This window comes from Trachinotus anak, unplaced genomic scaffold (assembly GCF_046630095.1).
Source record: "Trachinotus anak isolate AG129_WGS33_773 ecotype Australia unplaced genomic scaffold, CSIRO_AGI_Tana_v1 ptg000023l, whole genome shotgun sequence".
NCBI classification, from domain to species: domain Eukaryota; kingdom Metazoa; phylum Chordata; class Actinopteri; order Carangiformes; family Carangidae; genus Trachinotus; species Trachinotus anak.
Genome location: NW_027273874.1, coordinates 9,812,501 through 9,833,401, shown reverse-complemented (window position 1 = coordinate 9,833,401; position 20,901 = coordinate 9,812,501). Strand labels below are relative to the sequence as shown.

The following is a 20,901-nucleotide window of genomic DNA, read 5'->3' as shown; positions in this document are numbered from 1 at the left end:
TGAAAGTAATATAGTAATGTAATGAGTAATGTAACTAATTACTTTGGATGTGAAGTGATAAGAAAAGTAATCTGATTACTTTTAAAGGCGTAAGAAGTAATCTATTACTCTCCCTGAACCTTGAAGTAAACAAATGCTGAAGAGTGAATATACAGCTCCTTGGTCTTCCTCAGCCATCCTGTCAGCTGACACCAGGTGACCTGAGGCTGGACTCATCTGATTGGACAAACCCAGTGAATGTACGGCCCATGTCTCCAGCTCAGAGCGAATGCAGTGAGACAGCAGAGCTCCTCTCATCAGGTGCAGCTGTATGATGTTATTGATCTGATCATCAGAACAGAACAGATGATCTGCTTCTTTACTGGTTTCATGAACAACAGGATCAGAACGAACTGAACTAGTTTCTACAGCAGCAGAGTCACTGTCAGTAAACGACAGAATCTCTCTGAAGACTGAAATGTCAGTGAAGCGAATAATATTCATGACATGAAGCTGAATGAAGATCAGTACTTGCTACTTACCCTCGGTGCTCTTCATCCCTTGATACACACTGACTCCACAGACAGTAACAGACGTCAGGAGAAACAGGACGGCAGTGAGAGTCCAGGGCCAGAGTGGGGGAGGGGCTGTGGGCAACACAAACAACAACAAGACAACAAATAAACAAAGTCCAGTAATGAGGAGAGTCTGACCTCTGACCTCTGACCTCCAACCTGAGTCTTGAGAGGTGTGAGGAAACAGATTCCGTCAGTCAAATTGATCATGTGATTATTGATCGAAGGGGGCGGGTCCTGAAGCCCAGCGTTTTTAGATGGATCAGCTCTGACATCATCGGTTCCACCAGAGAAGTGAAGGAAACACACTTCCTGTTTCTCACTGTGACGGAACAGTTCTCTGACACGTTCTCCAACTGTTCCTGATGAAGACGTCTGATTATCATGGATCCTCCACACAGGAGAGACCTGTCTGTCTGACTGTCTGTCTGACTGTCTGTCTGTCTGACAGAGAGAGAGAGAGAGAGAGACCTGTCTGTCTGACTGCCTGTCTGACAGAGAGGAGAGAGAGAGAGAGAGACCTGTCTGTCTGACTGTCTGTCTGAGAGAGAGAGAGAGAGAGAGAGAGAGAGAGACCTGTCTGTCTGACTAAGAGAGAGAGAGAGAGAGACCTGTCTGTCTGTCTGACTAAGGGAGAGAAAGAGAAAGAGAGAGAGAGAGACCTGTCTGTCTGACTAAGAGAGAGAGAGAGAGAGACCTGTCTGTCTGTCTGACTAAGGGAGAGAAAGAGAAAGAGAGAGAGAGAGAGACCTGTCTGTCTGACTGTCTGTCTGTCTGACTAAGAGAGAGAGAGAGAAAGAGAGAGAGAGAGAGAGAGAGAGAGAGAGAGACCTGTCTGTCTATCTGTCTGTCTGACAGAGAGAGAGAATGAAGCTGAACCTGTCTGAACAGTGATTTAAATCTGATCTCCTGCTGCACTGACACACACACACACACACACACACACACACACACACACACACTCATACACAAGTATACTTGTACTTCCATCTTTGTGAGGACACTCATTGACATAATGCATTCCCTAGCCCCTTACCCTAACCTTAACCATCACACCTGAGTGCCTAACCCTGACCCTGACCCTAACCTTAACCTAAACCTAATTCTAACCATAACTCTAAAACCAAGTCTTAACCCTCAACATGTGATTTGAAGGTGTCTCAAAAAGTGAGGACCGGCCAAAATGTCCTCACTTTCCCAAAATGTCCTCACTCTGTTAGTAAAATACTTTTTTTGGTCCTTACTATGTAGCAAGTACAAGTACACACACACACACACACACACACAGACACACACACACACACACACTGACACACACACTTACCCTCTATGTTCTTCATCCCTTGATACACACTGACTCCACAGACACACACACACACACACACACACACACTCACACACACACACACACACCCACACTCACACACACACACATACTCACACACACACACACACACACACACACACACACACTCACACACACACACACACACACACACTCACACACCCACACTCACACACACACACACACTCACACACACACACCCACACCCACACACACACACACACACACACACACACACACACACACACACACACACACACCATACCTTCCATGTTCTTCTTCTCTTTTCTCAGTGTGACACAGACGACAACAACAACAGCCAGCAGAACCAGCAGAACCAGCAGAACCAGGACGGCTACGAGAATCCAGCTCCAGTCTGGAGGCTCTGTAGTCCACACAAACAACAACATGAAATACAACAATAAACTAATAAAAACCAATAAAAATGAAAGAAATCACAACAAGCAGAGGCCATGACCTCTGACCTCTGACCTGTATCTACTGACCTTTGACCTGCAGTGGTACTTCTCCTCGGCTCACTTCTACCCCCCCGTCTCTGAGGCTGCAGGTGTAGGTGCTGCTGTCCCTGGTGGTGGGTTCTCTCAGAGTGAGGCTGAGGTCTCCGGTCTCCAGAGCGTCCGTCCTCATCGACGTCCGGCCGCTGTAGCGCTGGTTCTGGTCTTTGAGCTGGTCCCCGTCCAGCTGACGCTGGTGGACGGTTGAAGGTCTGAGGTCGGAGCGGCTCCACACCACCGAGGGCTCCAACAGGTCAAAGGCGGGAAACTGACAGGCCAGCAGGACAAAGTCTGTCCCCTCATACAGCTCCACGGCTGAGGCATGCTGGGAAACTGAGGACACAGACACAACATCACTCCTCCGTCCTCAGCTGAGACAGAGACCGGTCTGATCCGGTTTGTGACTGGACTCACTGCTGCTGCACAAACACCTTCAGGACCCAGGTCACAGCTCTCAGCCTCCTCCTCCTCATCTACTGACTCTCAGAGGGAGGTTTGTTACTGACCACAGGCTCAGGTTCAGGGGGGGTTCAGGAGGGGGGGTCTGTAGATAACACTGCACTATAACCCAGAGGGACCAAACTGCTTCATCAAAAATGACCAGAAGAAGTAAAGCAGAAGTAAAACACCTCATGATAAGTCAAACTCTGACTGATGTCCTGTGATGAATAACTCACTTTCTAAAGAGCATCATGGCAGCTCTCAGCCTGATGATGAACCTGGACGTAGACTCCTGAAGAGCCTTAAAGCTGCGTCTCTCTCTGACCATCAGGGGGCGACGCCACTGGTTGGAAACAGTCTGATTGTGTTGACGTCTCTGTGAAAATGTCTCCACTTCTCTCTGATTTATTCCCTCAGGAAACGTTTCCTGATGAGTTTCTGTCTCAGTCTCTAGTTTCAAGTCTTCAACACAACATGAGGTTCATTTTAAATTATGATCCATTTAGAGGAAAATAGACCATAAAGCAGGGGACGCATGAGGGCGGGGCTACCGTGTGATTGACAGACTGAACCTGACAATCAGGATAGAGGACAGAGCAGGTCAGCTCCACCCCTCACTCCTCCTCAGCTCCACCTTCTCCTCCAAATATGGTTTCTTCTGGTTCAAAAACCAAGATGGCGACGGGCAAACTAAAACTAATTACAAACTAATGAAAGTTTCTGAAAACTTCTGTTTCTAACTTCAGGAAACTTCACTTTGTTTAAAAACCAAATCCAGGAGTTCAGAGAAGGAGAGCGGGTCCGTGTGTGTGTGAGTGTGTGAGTGTGTGTGTGTGTGTGAGTGTGTGTGTGTGTCCGTGTGTCCATGTCCGTGTGTGTGTGTGTGTGAGTGTGTGTGTGTGTCCGTGTGTGTGTGTGTGTGAGAGTGTGTGTGTGTGTGTGTGAGTGTGTGTGTGTGTCCGTGTGTGTCTCCGTGTGTGTGTGTGTGTGTGTGTGTGTCTCCGTGTGTCCATGTCCGTGTGTGTCTCTGTGTGTGTGTGTGTCTCCGTGTGTGTGTGTGTGTGTGTGTATCTTACCGTACAGGAGGATCACAGTCACCATCATCTTCATCTTCATCTTCATCAGTCTCGTTAAATCCGCTTCTTCCTGAACAGACTGAACAGCTTTACCTCCTTCGACGCAGCAGCTGCAGTTTACTTTCGATTTCAACCGGAAGTCTGTGAACACACCGAGCAACACGTGGGTTGATCCATTAGAATAATGAGCAGATGAAACAATGAAGAGATCAGAATAAATGATCTTCAGACATTTACAGTTTCCTGATGTGGAGGTTTTTCCTGTTTATTCTCGGGTTCAGTGGAGAAAATTCATCTTCAGTGCTTTAATCAACAGGAGAGGATTTATGAAGTGACATCATGCAGACAGTGTTTAGTTGTGATGAAACTGTTGCTATAAATCTGCACAGATTAAAGAAGAAATGTGTATTTCTGGATGTGGAGCTCAGACCAGGATTCCATCAGTTCTGGATCGAGCCTCAAACTTCAGCCGCTCATTTGAAATAAAGACCAACAGGAAGTTAGAGTTGTGTTACAGACCAACACTTCTCATGCTCACAGGGATACAACATTTTCACAGAACACACACTTTGTGTGTATTTACTCCTGATTGTCCTCAGTGTGGTGACTCTTGGTCAGAGCTGTAAAACTGGAGCCGATCACATCATCATCAATCGTTCATTCATCAATAACCCTCTGGATCACTTTTCAGAAGATTACACGTTAAACACTGACGATCATCCTCCAAACATCTGACCTGCTTCATGCTGCTTTCACACACATCAGGAAATATCAGTTGTTCAGATGTAGGTTTTTGTCCACTCTTTTAAAAACCTGTCAATCATCTGGACAGCAGCGTCCAATCCTGTGTTCAGAAACGTGCTGGTGGGCGGGGCTTCTCTTCCCACTCAGACCCTGATGAACAGAGGTCTGTGTGTGTCGTCAGATTGTGTCCGACGTCCTGACGTGTGTGCATCATGTGTCTGTCGCTGTGTGAGTGGGACCTGTGCAGCTCAGGAACAGGAACAAACTGTGAAACTGATCAGGCGATCGGATCTAATCAATGTGATCGACAGGAGAAAGGATCAGAGGGGCAGAGTTCAAACGGCTCGACCGGGTTAAAGAGCCTCTCAGTGAAGTGGCAGTCGCTGCAGGAGACGAGCAGATCTGCAGCATCCGCATCATAAAGGAGCCCAGACCCTCCTCATCGTCCACAGACCCCGACTCTGTGAGGCCACGTCAGACTGAGAGGAACATCACGGCTTCCACGAGCTCTGGACTCCTTTCCCTTCCTCAGACTCAGGATCCAGTGGCCGCTCCCCAGCTCTTGGTGACTTTCTCCCTCCTGTTGACGGACTCTTTGACCACCCCCACGTCCCCCTTCATCGCCCCCCTCACCTGGACCTCGTAGTAAAACCTCCCTGAGGAGGAACCCTGCTTCCCGAAGACTCCACCGCCAGGATAAACCTCTCTGCTTGGTCTGGGAGCGTCTTCTTCACATCAGCCACGCTGAGGCGTTTGCCATCGTCAGACAGGATGAGCCAGGGTCCTGCTGCTGTTTGAGGGTCCACAGTCACGTCCACTTCGTCCTGCTGGACCCTCTTCAGCTCGGCCTCCAGAAGCTTCTTCTTGTCCTTCCTGAATATCTCCTGCAGCTCCTCCACAGCTCCCACCACAGCTCTCCTCACCAGCTCCTCATACGCCGGCTGACGGACGTCCACCCCGGTCCAGTCCTTCATGGACGGAGGAACGTTCAGGGACCAGAAGTTGTGGAGGACGTTAAAGTGGTCTTCAGAGCGCCAGAGCTGCTCCACCTCAGTGCTTCTCCTCATCAGCTCAGAGACCTCCTGCTCCAGCTCTGTGATGAAGCCTCCAGCCTGTTTCTCTGTGGTTTTTTGATTCGCTTCGATCGTCTCGAGGAGTTCGGCCAGACCTCTTTCAAGAAACTGCATCAGATCAGTGAGGACCTGAAGGCTTGCTGCCGTCCCTCTGTCTCCAGCTTCTCTGTTGAGTTTAGCTGAGAGTGTCTTTTCCTGGATCCTCAGTCGCCTCTCCTGGATCATCAGATAAATCTTACCCTCCGTCCTCCCCAGCAGGGCCTTCCTTCTTCCACACTCTTCTTTCAGGGGAACAAAGACATGAGCCCTGTGGTCTAACAGAGAGCAGAGCATGCAGATGCAGAACAGCTCCAGAGGTTTGTCGTGCTTCGGACACATCCTGCGCTCCAGGTTCTCCACGGGGTCGATCAGCTGATGCCTCCTCAGGCCTGACGTGGTCAGGTGAGGCTTCAGGTGAGTCTCACAGGAGGAGAGACCAGGCAGGACTTCACAGCTTTCAGTTTAGTGCCACTGCATTCATCACAGGAAACGTCTCCTGGTTTGGCAGCTGGTTGCTCTGAGCTGCTGCTGGCTCTCCGTCCTGCTGCGTGTCTGAACCGAGCCGCCGTCTCAGAGATGAAGGGATTGATCCGCAGATCTGGTCTCCTGTCAAAACGCTCTTTAAACAGGGGACACTGGCACAAGACGCTAACGTCCCAGTGGTGTGTGATGCAGCCTTTACAGAAGTTGTGTCCACACGGAGACGTGACTGGAAGAGACTTCCAGACAGATGGAGCACAGGAGCTGATCCTCAGTCAGCAGACAGCCGGCAGCCAACATGGAGACACACTGAGAACAAAGAGAGTGAGTCCATCAACAACACCTCCACCAACATGCTGCTGAATGACCGGAGGTCAAAGTTCATCATGGACCATCAGGTAAAACGCAGGTAGTCTGTGAGACAGGACGGACATCGTGACTGTGACCAGGTTTAACTGGACGCTTCTTTCTTCAGATCAAAAAGCTGTTGTTCCTCAGTTTGAATGAAACAATCTTCACTCAGAAATAAAACTGAGTCCTGGTGAAACATGGTCTGGATTTTGCCTCATGCAGGAAAATAGTTTGTTCTTGTTCACAGACGTTTCCCTCAGGTTCACCTGTCTGACCATCGACTGCACCCACCTGTCGTTCACCTTCTGACAGCCGCACTTTATCAACACCACACAACAAGAACACATTAACTGTGTGCAGCCAAAACCAGAGCTGTCAGAAACCTGACAGGTTCGTGTCATTTCAGCTCAACAGTCGAAACTTTGATTGAGCTCAGTGATGATGATGATGAAGATGATGATCAGAGATCTGTCTGCAGAGCTGCTCTGTGACAGATTCCCTGGATCTGAGACCAGAACCAGGCTGAACTCATCAGTCTGCTCCAGGAAAACACTTCAGACAAGCTGACAAACCTTCAGTTTAACTTTGAAACACAGACGGTGACTTCCTGTTTCTGTGGCGGCTGCAGCGCACGAATGACCACAACTCAGATCAGCATCAGTCACTTTAACTTTTAAAACTCTTTTCAGAGCGAACACGATGTTCCCTCATCAGGCTGAGCGTCATGTTGCTGCTTCCTGCGTCAGGTGTGTTTGTCTCACCTGAAGACTCTGCTGAAGAAAAGACCTGAGACAAACAGGTTGAGTGTTTCTCTAATATTTAATCAACGTTTGACGTCTTCCTGCAGCTGAAAGGACAAACTCCATCAGTCGCTTTCACAGCTGCTCATAAAAACTTTAAGGTGCTCAGCTTACACTCAGGTGATTTCACTTGAAGAGAACCTGGAGCTCAGAATCACTGACGGACACCAAACACGTCCAGAGTCTAACTTCACCTCCATGATGACGATGAGCTGTGGCTGAAGGCTGGAACTCAGAGACACATGTTCTTCACCAACACCTGCACACGAAACAAACGCACCCCACTCACAGTAAAATGATTTATTAAAATCTCAAAACTTTATTCACTCAGTCATTAACAAATAATTTAATGCAGTTTGTACAAAGCCAGAGAGTTGATTCCTCGTATCGACAGGCACACGTGGAGAGAAGACTAAAGGCAGCGTCGGGTGGAGACCTCGTCCCTCCAGCTGACTCAAAACCATCAAAACTTTTTCTTTTTTAAATAAAGAGACAAAGACTGAGAGGAGACGACGTTTCACACCAACCACAGAAAACACTCAACTACTGGAGGGAGAAGAACAAGATCTAATGAAATCAGCAAAATGAGTTTTTAAAAACTACACAATGAGGAATAAAACATGAAATTATAAAGGACCTTTCATGTTTACCCAGTAACAAATATCTTAAAGTGGAGTTTCACCTCCGTAACACTCAGTTTTCAGACTTTTACCAAACTCCCCAGAAGATTTTCTCTTCTTCCACCATGTTCACGCTCGTCCAAGTCTGTCTGAGAATTCCTCTGTTTTCTGTCTTTCATTTTTCTCACGGTTTGTGGGAATCAAAGTCGATCCGAGCCATCTGATTGGCCAAAAACAGCCGATGACTGCTGCTTTGATCTATGGTTGCCACAGTAACCCCAGCAACACCCACGCAGGCTGTGCAGTTGATTTTTAGCTCGAGCTGGTCGGGAACTTTGGAGAAGAAGTTACAGATGACTTGATCCTGTAGAGGGCGCTGAGGATTACAGTTACAGTGGTGACCAGGAAGAGAGCACCCCCTGCAGGATCTGACGAACACAACAACACACACATGTGCAGTGTGTTCTGCATAGATTCAGGTAGTGTTATAAAGTTAGGCAGCACGGTGACCACTTACGAGAGACTCTTATTTGGAAATAGGTGTAAACGATGCCTCCAGTCTCTCATGTTTTTACGTCTTTGCTCGTTTGCTTCTCTGGAGTTATGAATGGAAATAAAGGCTGAATAAAGGGACTCTTATTGTGAAATGTCAACAAGGATGCGTTCAGGATCCTCTATCAGAGTCACACCTGTTCCACCTGGTACATGATCACAGCTCGTTATAATGAGTGGCAGGTAAAGGTGCGTCAGGGGAGGTGGATCATCCAATCAGAAACCAAACAAGGAAAAACTATAACTGAGACGATGCATTCAAGGACATCATGTCTATTCCTCCGTCTGGTCTGTCTTATCTGTGATGATGAGGTGGAGTGATGTTCTCACACACACACACACACACACACACACACAGGGTTCAGGGGTCAACGAAGGACACCATGATGTATCTGGTCCCTGTGGTGGTGGGCAGACCCTCGTGGTAGTGGGTCAGCCGGCCAGGGTGCATGAAGGACCAGCCCTTCCTGGGAGACTCCACCTTACAGTCGTAGCGCAGGAACCTGCAGCCTCCACCCTGACACAGGTACACACACAGACAGGTAAACACTGTGTTTCTGGCTGTTCAGCTCAGCAGGTGTGTGTGTGTGTGTGTGTGTGTGTGTCGTACTGTACAGCAGCCTGTCAGTTTTCTGTTTCTCATGCATCAGGTCTTGAGTCCGCTCAGCCACCAACACCTCCAGATGTTTACTGTACTTCTCCATCTGAAACAGAGAGTTGGACCTGACTATTACAATGAGTTCATATGATACAGTGGAGCATAAAGAATGTGTGTAATACTTTTATATTGTGCCATTCAGTCTAATACAGTACCCATCCATAATACAGTATGATACAATGTGCATTATGTAAGACAGGATATAACATAATGATATATTATGATATAAAGCAAGGTTTAATCACCTGAAAGTAAATGATATAAAGTTAAGATATATTACATTATATATATATATATATATATATATATATATATATATATATATATATATATATATAAATAAAAATAAAATATATTATTAATATATGTATTATTAAAGAAATAACAAGAGAGTAACTTTACTGCTGCCATGAAAATAAAGGTTTTCTAACAGCATTATATAATCATTTGGAATAACCACATCCAAGTTGCAAATGTCAATAAGAAAACAAAAACTTTTGGCCTCCAGAGCAACCTGCATGCGTCCAACTCGTATGTGAGCGATGAGCGAGGTTAAACCAGCATGGACCAAAACCACCTGTAGGACAGAAACATGGGTTTAACAGGTACTCAATTACCAAGTCCTGAATTTAACATCAACCAAAGCCAGCTGGTTAGAGTTGAAGTTGGGAGTGTGTCTCTACAAAATCTTAAATTGGGTAATCTGTCAGCAGTTTGATGAGGGCTGTCTTATTAATTGGCATAAAGATTGATGATTGATTAGTCCGTTATTCTCTACCTTGAAAATCAAAGATTAGTATTTTGTAGCAGTGCCTTTGCAAAGTTTGTAAAAAATAACTACAGCGCAAAAACCCCAGTCGTATCACAACTGCCGGACGTAGAGATGGTGTGTGTGAAGATTTTTCCATCGTCAGGAATCCAGGGGCCACAAATGCTCTCTGATGTCTGAAAGTTAGTTTATTTAATGTTAATTGGTTTAATGTCTTTTTTAAAATGACGTTTACTTAAATTGTGGCACTTAAATAAATACCTGCTGATAAAAAATAAAATGCATTTACTCCACTAGTGTTCTTCAGTACAGGCTAGAGGATCTGGTCCTTGAGAGACTTCAATCAATATTATCTGGATTTTCTGATTAACATTTTGTTTCAAGATGTAATATCACTAATATTTTATAATACCTGCTCATTATCTTTAGCTCAACTGGGTGCTAAATGTTTTTGAAAAGGCTCAGTCTTTCACACTTGACAGATGTAGTTTGGAGGAGGCCTGTGGATTTTCCAGAAAAAAATGGATTCAGCTCCATAAATCTTCACATGTATTAATTAATACTTATAATAGTTTTTAAACTATTCAATGCTCCCTGAAGGCAAGTAATCATGAATAATTTAAATTGTTAAAATTGTGATTTAGTTGGTCTCATCAAAGTGTGTACCATGTATCCCAGCGGACAGGAGTGGATGTTAGCATGATGAATGCAGCAGTTTTCTCCATCAGCATCTTTCCAGTTGGACGGACAGTCGTGATGTTCACAGAACCTTCGAGCTGCTTCAGCGTTTACTATGGAACTGAACACAGAAACACGCCAGACCAGTTCAGACCAGGATAACAACCAGTTGTGCCCAGTAGAACGTCTAAAGCTAGTATAAAGTGACACGTAAGGCTGGTTTAATTCCAGTATAACCCATTGTTGACCAGTATAAATGTGTATTAACCTGTGGGTGAAAATGTGGTTCTCGACAGCCCATTGGTAGAAAAAATCCTAGGCCGTTACCGAGTACGTGACGCTGAACACCTCGCTGCTCTTCACCGTCTCAGGAGGCCGGACCACCCAGGCCATCTCCAGACCTGGACCAGAGCATCAGACAGAACAAACCAGCCTCTCCCAGTTAATTTGAATATTGAGATCTGATCACAATGTGGACAGAATGGAGACCAGAGAAAATGTAAGTTCCTGTGATGAGAGGTCATTATCCAGACGCCAAATCATCAGCGTAATATTAACTTCTTTCAGATCAGTTTCAACCAACAACAGAAAACAGAAAATTAAACAAAACACTGTAACTGTCGTCTATTTTTAATCTGTTTTTAAATATGTTTTTAGCATATTTGACAGCTGTTCTGGTTTTTCTGTATTTGGAGTCGTACATCAATTTCTCTCTTGTTTATTGGCTGAATTTCTACAGATTATATGACTAAACTCCTCTTTTAATCTCAAAGGCCCTGGAAATGTATTTCCTATTTTTAATCAGCTTCTTCCTGTAAGTGTTGGGATTCTACATGAAGGAACTACTTTCTGCTAAAGTTCTCATAGTTTTGGTTTTTTTTTAAAGACAAATTTCAGTTAATGTGTTTTTGCTCCTCTCGCTGGTTTGAAGTGGGCAGGATCTAAGTTATCAGAGAGGAAAAAGCTGAGAAAGAAGAACAGCTCAGCTCCAGCTGCTCAGAGACATCCTGTGTCACTGAAGAGTGTCTGTACATTTTCAAGTGAAACTGTTTGATTCAGTGTTTTTACTGGTTATAATCAGCTGCTCTGTTTGTTGTAGAGGGGAGGAGAACTCTGTGGACCACTGAGGAAATCTAAACCGGGAGAAGACAACAACTCCCATAATCCCACACTATATCACAATGTCACCATCTTTTGTTGATGGTTTTTTTAAGAGACAATTACAGGCAGAAGTCACAGACTGTGTGTTTAAACTAAAGATAACCTCAGCTCTGAAAGTCTTCACTTTATACTGAGAATGAAACATCCCTGACACATTCAATTCAATTCAATTCAGTTTTATTTGTATAGCGCCAAATCATAATATACATTATCTCAAGGCACTTTACAGGGTAAGGTCAAGACCTTACTTTGTTACAGAAAAAAACCCAACAGTTCCCACAACGAGCAAGCGCTTGGCGACAGGGGGGAGGAAAAACTCCCTTTTAACAGGAAGAAACCTCCAACAGAACCGGGCTCAGGGTGGGGGGGGGTCTGCCTCGACAGGTTGGGTTTAGGAGGAGATAGAAAGAGGGGGAGGGGGAGGAGAGGGGAGAGAAGAGAGAGAGAGAGAGAGACCAGGAACAGCTGTGTCGGTAATGGTGTTATCAATAATAGTGACAGGTAACAGTGGTTAATGGTAAAGATGAGTAGTGGTGGATCTGGATCCTGCTGCTCCAGAGGCAGAGAGACCTGCAGAATGAGGACAGAGAGAGGGAGAGAGAGGAGAAGCACAAAACTACGGGAGAGAAAAAAAATCAAAGTTAATGGCATGAAGTCATCGAGAGAGAGAGAGAGAGAGAGAGAGAGAGAGCGGGGGAGAGAGACAGAAATAGAGAGAGAGCGCCCAGTGCATCATGGGAATCCCCCAGCAGTCTAGCTCTATAGCAGCATAACTAAGGGATGGGTCAGGACATACCCGAGCCAGCCCTAACTATAAGCTTTACTAAACAGGACAGTTTGAAGCCTGATCTTAAAGGTAGAGAGGGGGTCTGCCTCCTGAACCCACACTGGGAGCTGGTTCCACAGGAGAGGAGCCTGATAGCTGAAGGCTCTGCCCCCCATTCTGCTCTTACAAACTCTGGGAACCACAAGTTGACCTGCATTTAGAGAGCGAAGTGTCCTATTGGGAAAATAGGAAACTATAAGCTCTCCAAGGTACGATGGTGCCTGACCATTAATGGCTTTGTAGGTGAGGAGGAGGATTTTAAATTCGATCCTGGATTTTACAGGGAGCCAATGCAGAGAGGCTAACACAGGAGAGATGTGATCTTGTTTCCTGGTTCCTGTCAGTACTCGTGCTGCCGCATTCTGGATCAATTGGAGGCTTTTTACTGAATTTTTGGGACATCCTGACAATAAAGAGTTACAGTAGTCCAGTCTTGAGGTAACAAATGCATGAACTAGTTTTTCAGCATCCTTTAGACACAGAATGGGTCTGATTTTAGCAATATTGCGCAGGTGGAAGAAGGCTGTCCTAGAGACTTGCTTTATATGTGAAGTAAAGGACAAGTCCTGGTCAAAAATGACACCAAGGTTTCTAACTGTAGTACTGGAGGCCAAGGTGATGTCATCCAGAGTCAGTATATTATCACATAGTGTATCTCTGAGGTGTTTTGGGCCAATTACAATAACTTCAGTTTTGTCTGAATTTAAGAGTAAGAAATTACTGGTCATCCAGATTTTTGTGTCCTTAAGACACACCTGAAGCTGGGCTACCTGGTTAGTCTCACCTGGCTTCATGGATAAGTACAGCTGGGTGTCATCTGCGTAACAATGAAAATTCATCTGGTGCCTCCTAATAATGTTTCCCAGAGGAAGCATATATAGACTGAAGAGTATTGGTCCTAGCACAGAACCTTGTGGAACTCCATGACTGACTTTTGTGATGATAGAGGAGTCATTATTAACATGAACAAACTGGAGTCTATCTGACAGATATGACTTGAACCAGCTTAGTGCGGTTCCTTTGATGCCGACCATATGTTCTAGTCTCTGTAATAAAATCTTATGGTCGATGGTGTCAAATGCAGCACTAAGATCTAGTAGGACAAGTACAGAGACAAGTCCATTGTCTGAAGCTATGAGGAGATCATTGGTAACCTTAACCAGAGCTGTTTCTGTGCTATGATGGACTCTAAAACCTGACTGAAAATCTTCAAACAAACCATTCCTGTGCAAATAATCACATAACTGGTTTGCAACAACCTTCTCAAGGATTTTGGAAATAAAGGGGAGGTTGGATATAGGTCTATAATTGGCTAAAACATCAGGATCAAGAGTAGGCTTTTTAAGTAGAGGTTTAATTACTGCAACTTTAAAAGCCTGCGGTACATAACCAGTTGATAAAGATAAGTTAATCAGACTTGATATAGAGGTGTCGATTAAAGGAAAAACTTCTTTGAACAACCTTGTTGGAACGGGGTCTAGAAGACAAGTCGATGGTTTAGATAAAGAAACTGTTGAAGTGAGCTCAGGGAGATGTACAGGAGAGAAACAGTCAAAATATAAACCAGTTACAGTGGACTCTGAGGCTGCTGAACTGGACAGTACATCTGAACCAGCTGTGGGGAGGAGATGGTGAATTTTTTCTCTAACAGAGACAATTTTATTTGTAAAGAAGCTCATGAAGTCATTACAACTGAGGGCTAAAGGAACAGATGGATCAACAGAGCTGTGGCTGTCTGTCAGCCTGGCTACAGTGCTGAACAGAAACCTGGGATTGTTCTTGTTTTCTTCTATCAATGATGAATAATAGGATGTTCTGGCTTTACGGAGACTTTTTTAATACGCCAATAGGCTGTCTTTCCAAGCCTTTAGAGATTCTTCCAGGTTAGTAGAACGCCACTTCCTTTCTAGCTTCCTTGAATTTTGCTTTAAAGCTCGTGTTTCTGAGTTGTACCATGGAGCTAGCCTTCTCTGACTCACTACCTTCTTCCTCAGAGGGGCCACAGTATCTAGAGTTGCACACAGTGAGGCTACAGTCCTGTCAACAAGATCATCAACCTGTGTGGATGTGAAGTTAAGAGAGCTATCCCCTACTGCATTGATACATGGCAGTGGGCTAAGTACTGATGGGATCCTTTCTTTAAATTTGCTAACGGTATTGTCAGACAGACACCTGCTGTAATAGATTTTTTCCCCAGATGCTGTGTAGTCCATGACTGAAAACTCAAATGTTAACAGAGAATGGTCAGATAAAAGAGGGTTTCTGGGAGAAACTGTTAGGTATTCAATGTCAATCCCATAAGTCAGAACCAGATCAAGGGTGTGGTTAAAAGAGTGAGTGGGTTCATTAACATGCTGAGAGAAGCCAATTGAGTCTAATAATGAATTAAATGCATGACTCAGGCTGTCACTTTCAACATCTACATGAATGTTAAAATCACCCACCATGATAACTTTATCTGTGCTGAGAGCTAACTCAGATAAAAACTCTGAGAACTCAGATAAGAACTCAGAGTCAGGGGCAGGTGGACGATATACAGTAACTAGTAGGACTGGTTTTTGTGTCTTCCAGTTTGGGTGAGACAGACTAAGAATAAGGCTTTCAAATGAATTATGATTAACCTTAGGCTTGGGATTCATTAATAAATTGGAGAGATAAATGGCTGCCACCCCTCCTCCTCGGCCTGTGCTTCGAGGGATATGAACGTTAACATGAGTGGGGGGTGTTGATTCATTCAGACTAACATATTCATCCTGCTGCAGCCAGGTTTCAGTCAGACAGAGCAGATCAATGTGATGATCAGTTATCAGATCATTGACTGGTAGAGATTTAGATGAGAGTGATCTGATATTCAATAAGCCACATTAAATTTTCCTATTATTTGGTTCTGGAATAACAGTTGTGTTAGGGTTGTCTAACTCCTCCTCTGTTCACTTTTGATTTATTACATTTAAATGTAGGTGTTGGGGACAGATAGTTTTAGGGGGTGAATGGCAGCGACTGCTCTAAGAGGCTCAGAGCAGAGAGTCAGACTGCGGCTCTGCCTCCTGCTCTCAGCTCTGGATGGTCCTGGCTTCTGATAAACTCTGAGGTTTCTAGATAAGAGAGCAGCTCCATCCAGCGTGGGATGTTTGTTTCTGATCAGACCAGGTCTTCCTCAGAAAGTCTGCCGGTTATCATCAAACCCCCCAGCTGATGACAGCGGCCTCATGTCCCCGCTGGTCAGGGAGGGGCCCAGAGGAAACTACAGAGTCCGACTCCACATGAATCTGAGTGATCTCTGATCGGTGTGATCAGGTGTCATTAGTGCTGATGTGCATTACAGTCGTCTGTGTTTACATTTATCCTTCGCCAGCAGCTTCAGGTCGGACTCGGTGTCTGGCCCCAGGAAACATGTGACTGTGGCCGCTGCTGTCTCTGACTTCACCAGTGACCAGAGGTTGTTTCCCAGCGGGGGTGTCGCTGAGGGGGGGGACCTGTCAGCAACGTGGACAGGTTGGTGGTGAGCCGTGAGCTTTTGTTCAGGACTAAGCCTCTTCTTGTTACAGGCACCAGCCGCCCTGACCCCCCGCTGCTCGGAGCTGCTGGGGGGAGAGAAGGAGCCGCACCGGGTCGGTCCGCTCCAGCTGCCGGGGGCTGGATATCTGGAGAGGCTAAAGATGTGGTTTCATGGTGCGGAGCCGAGATCCAGATCTCTGAGCCTCGGCCTCCCGAGAGAGAGAGAGAGAGAGAGAGAGAGAGAGAGAGAGAGAGGGAGAGAGGGAGAGAGAGAGAGAGGAGAGAGAGAGAGAGCAGGAGAGAGAGGGAGAGGGAGAGAGAGAGAGAGAGAGAGAGGGAGAGAGGGAGAGAGAGAGAGAGGAGAGAGAGAGAGAGCAGGAGAGAGAGGGAGAGAGGGAGAGAGAGAGAGAGGAGAGAGAGAGAGAGCAGGAGAGAGAGGGAGAGGGAGAGAGAGAGAGAGAGAGAGAGGGAGAGAGGGAGAGAGAGAGAGAGGAGAGAGAGAGAGCAGGAGAGAGAGGGAGAGAGGGAGAGAGGGAGAGAGAGAGGGAGAGGGAGAGAGAGAGAGAGAGAGAGAGAGAGAGGGAGAGACTTTTTTTTGACTTTTAGAAAACACTTTATTACTAACACATCATCAATTCCATCAAAAACCAGTCAGACATAAAACTCTAATTAAGATGGCTGCTGAATGTGAGCTCTCCCTGCTCAGAAACTCTGCACAGAGCCTGGTCACATCCCCACTGCTCCTTGAAGACGTCCATGTTCCCCGTGGCCTTGTGGAAGCAGAACTCCAGCCTCAGTCTGGCTTTAACGCTCTGCCTCCACAAGGCCACAACATCACACGTGGGTCCATCCTGCAGTTTGTCCCTGCGTGTCAGGTAGACCGCCAGTTTGGCTTCTCCTAATAAAAAATTTAAAAGTTGGCACTTTTTTTCTTTAGTGTATGTGACTCCACCAATAAAAACAGAGGCAGAGAACACAACATTAAAAAGGTTAAAAACCCCAGTTAAAACACTGAACAGCTCAGTGAGTCTCCTGCACTCGGTAAAAACATGAAAGATGGTTTCGGACAGACTGCAGAACGGACACTCATTCACAACACTACTGTTAAAAACAGATAAAAAAGCGTTAGTGGCAATAGCACCATGTAAAATCCTCCACTGAAGGTCTCCAGTCCGTTTCTTTAGTGGAGGCTTGTAGAGAGTCCTCCACTGTGGACTCTGTCCCCCCAGTCTGTCCGTCCACACGGTGGCTGCCCTGTTGAACAGGCCCTTTGTGTTGGTTGCCTTCACAGTGTTCCTGTATATTGTCTGTTTGTCTGCACTGTGAAGGCTCAGTTTCTTCTGGTTGTAGATTTTTAAGAGAGGGCCACCGGGCTCCTCGGACCCAAGGCTCAGATGGAGATCAGGGAAGGGGTCCGTGGGGTCGGGCTCAGCTCCTCCTCTGCTGTGGCGTAGGAGGAGGCTCCTCTCCTTCACTGAGAGCTTCTGTCTCCAGAGCTCCAGGCCTCTCCTCACCAGCCGGACAGAGTGCACCCCCAGCACAGAGCTCACAGCCTGGGCATCAGTGAGCGCCGGCCCCGCCGCATCCACCAGCTGTTTTAGGATGACGGTCTTAGTCCGGCACAGCGCCCCCATCAGCCCAGGCGTGGTGTTGCTGCAGACGTCTAGTCTGCCACCGCAGATCAGAGGTTCCTTCAACAACCAGTGCAGAGAGTCAGACCCTTTGAAGTTTTTCCAATTAAAAAGAGCACAGGATTTAAAAACACCCTGATAAAACGGAGGCAACCCACTTAACTTAAAACATTTAAAATCAGTTAGAAACAGAGCAGCATCCAGCCCCAGACTGTTCACACGCCTGAATATGCAGCTGGCCACATCCCTCCACACTAAGTCAGACGGCCCTGTCAGATACCTCTGAACAAACTGTATCCTAAAGGTGGCCGTTCTACTGGCCAGGTGGACCAGGCCCTGCCCCCCCTCCTCTCTGGATAAAAACAGAACTGACTGTGGCACCCAATGAAAACGGTCCCAGAAAAAATTAACCATTTTAGCCTGGATCTGGGCCAACAGACCTGACGGCGGATCCAGACAGGCCAGCCGGTGCCACAGCAGAGAAGCTACAAGATTGTTTAAAACCAGAACTCTTCCTCTGTAAGACATCTGTGGGTGAAGCCATCTCCATCTTGACAGCTTACCTTCTACTTTTTCAGCTATGCCGTCCCAATTTTTCTTCACCATTTTTTCATTTCCCACGTAGATACCGAGGTACTTAAGGCCATCTCTCTTCCAGGTCAGGCTTTGAGGGAGAACCGGGAGGCCCTCACGCCACTCACTGACAGCAAGGGCCTCACTCTTCCCCCAGTTCACCCTCGCAGCCGACACAACAGAGAACCTGTTAGTAATGTGGGCTACTGTGTCGACATCACACTGATCTTTTATAAAAACAACGACGTCATCTGCATAAGCAGATAAAACCACATTACTATTAAAACCAGGTAAAAACAGGCCTTGAACACTCGAGCGTATTTTGTTGAGGAGGGGTTCCAGGGAGAGCGCATAGAGCATCCCAGACAGAGCGCAGCCCTGCCGGACGCCTCTATGCGCTCTAAAAGGGGCACACAAGCTGCCATTGATCTTAAGCACACTCTCAATGTCACTGTACAGCACCTGGATCTTGGCTATGAGACCAGCGCTGAAACCAAACCTCTCCATGGTCTTCCAGAGGAATTGGTGTTCAACGCGGTCAAAAGCCTTTTCTTGATCTAATGAGATCAGTCCAATATTTATCCCAAATGAACTGGAGACCTCCAAAACATCCCGAATAAGGTAGACATTGTCTACCATGGACCTGCTGGGTACACAGTATGTCTGGTCCCGATGGATGACCTCCTCCATGGCTCCTCTCAGTCGGATGGCCAAGGCCTTGGAGAGGATCTTATAGTCCGTACATAGGAGAGACACAGGGCGCCAGTTTTTTATGTCCTGCAGGTTGCCTTTTTTTGGCAGGAGGGTGATGACGGCTCTGCGGCAGGACAGAGGCAGTGACCCAGTGGCGAGGCTCTCGTTGAAAACTTCCAGGATGTCCTGTGACAGAATTTCCCAGAAGGTCTTATAAAACTCCACACTGAGTCCGTCGATGCCCGGGGCCTTCCGGCCCTGCATGGTTTGGAGGGCAGCGTGTAGCTCCTGTACCGTCAGGGGGCGCTCCAGCTGGTCGTTGGTCCTTTTAGAGACCTGTGGCAGCTCAGTACAGAAGTCATTAAACAGTTCTTCATTTTCCTTATATTCACTTTCATATAGTGAGGTGAAGAACTCCACGGCTCTCCTCCTGATCTGGCCTGGTTCAGACAGCTCTTGTCCTGTGTCTGACAGCAGAGAGTGGATCAGCTTCCTCTGGCCCTGCTTCTTCTCCAAGCCAAAGAAGAAGCCAGAAGGAGCATCCATCTCGGTGATGTCCTGGATTCGGGACCGGACCAGCGCACCCTGTACTTTAGTGTCCAGCAGGTCGGCTAAAGCCATCTTTTTGGTCTTGAGGATTTCAATACATCCTCGATTTCCCGTGGACTCATTCAGATGTTCCAGTTCCACAATCTCAGTCTCCAGATCTCTGATAGATCTGGTGATGTGACGAGTGACATTGAGTGTGTGCTGCTGACATAACATTTTGATCTGAGTCTTACCAAAGTCCCACCACTGCCTTAAGCAGGTAAACTCACCCTTCCTCTGTCTAAAACCAGTCCATAAATAACTAAGAGCTTCTCTAAAACTTTGGTCAACTGCTAAAACTGAATTAAAATGCCAGTAGGCACTTTTAGGTAAAATATTTCTAATAAAAACACGACATAAAACCAAAGCGTGATCTGTAAAACCCACCGGCAGAATCTTACATGTTTTAAAAACATTAAGATGGTGTTTAAAACAATAAAAACGGTCAAGACGAGCTAAAGACATCCTGTCCTCTCTAACGTGGGACCATGTGTACTGTCTGCAGCTTGTGTGCAACCTTCTCCATACGTCCACCAGGCCATGGGAGGAGACCAGCTGCCTCAGAGCCTGCTGAGAGGCCGGATGAGGCTCTGCATGGTTTCGATCTAAAATCTCATCTTCAGTACAGTTAAAATCCCCACCTAAAAACAAATAATCTGTTGAGCTACAATCTTTTAATTTGTCGTTAATATCTCTAAAAAAGAGCTTCCTCTCTGCACCGTTATTGGGAGCGTACACATTGATAAAAACAACAGTAAAATGATCAAACCCGGCTCTGACTAAGAGACACCTCCCCTGGATGACGTGCTCCACAGTCAGTGACGTCGGAGTAAAACCTTTGGAAAACAGGATGCCCACCCCTGCACTGAGTGCAGTGCCGTGGCTAAAAACCACCTCCCCTTCCCATTCTCTACGCCACTCGCCTTCATTAGCACCGTCACTGTGAGTCTCTTGTAAAAAAACAACATCCATCTTTTTGAGTCTTGCTGTTTCGAACATGACAGCTCTTTTCTTAACCTCTCTGGCCCCATTGATGTTTAAACTCCCCACTTGAAAGGTGTCCATAAAAGGTGAGAGATTTAAAACAGTACAAAAAACAGTCAATAAGTTAAATAAAATATAAAGCAGTGTCTTCATCATTAACAGATTTCTTTTTTGACTTTAAGAATCAGTTTCTTCAGTCTGAACACTTCTTGATCAGTGAAGTCTGATTCAGCTTTATTCCTGACGTGATGT

The 20,901-nt window shown here is 46.2% G+C and overlaps 1 protein-coding gene, 2 long non-coding RNA genes and 1 pseudogene across 3 annotated transcripts in view; all 4 read right to left on the bottom strand.

The window, feature by feature from the left end:
- The window catches only part of LOC139606596 (muscle M-line assembly protein unc-89-like), an 89,548-nt gene that overhangs the window by 7,420 nt on the left and 61,227 nt on the right, over positions 1 to 20,901 (bottom strand). The gene's annotated exons all lie outside the window — the stretch shown is intronic.
- Positions 3,957 to 6,567, bottom strand: LOC139606597 (E3 ubiquitin-protein ligase TRIM39-like; annotated as a pseudogene).
- On the bottom strand, positions 7,715 to 9,326 carry LOC139607225 (uncharacterized). Its single transcript, XR_011684809.1, has 2 exons — positions 9,201 to 9,326; positions 7,715 to 9,107 (listed from the first exon to the last, which is right to left on the bottom strand). It is a non-coding gene; the product is annotated as an uncharacterized lncRNA (long non-coding RNA).
- LOC139606784 (uncharacterized) lies at positions 10,116 to 11,091 on the bottom strand. The gene is made up of 3 exons (XR_011684689.1): positions 10,964 to 11,091; positions 10,684 to 10,816; positions 10,116 to 10,193 (listed from the first exon to the last, which is right to left on the bottom strand). It is a non-coding gene; the product is annotated as an uncharacterized lncRNA (long non-coding RNA).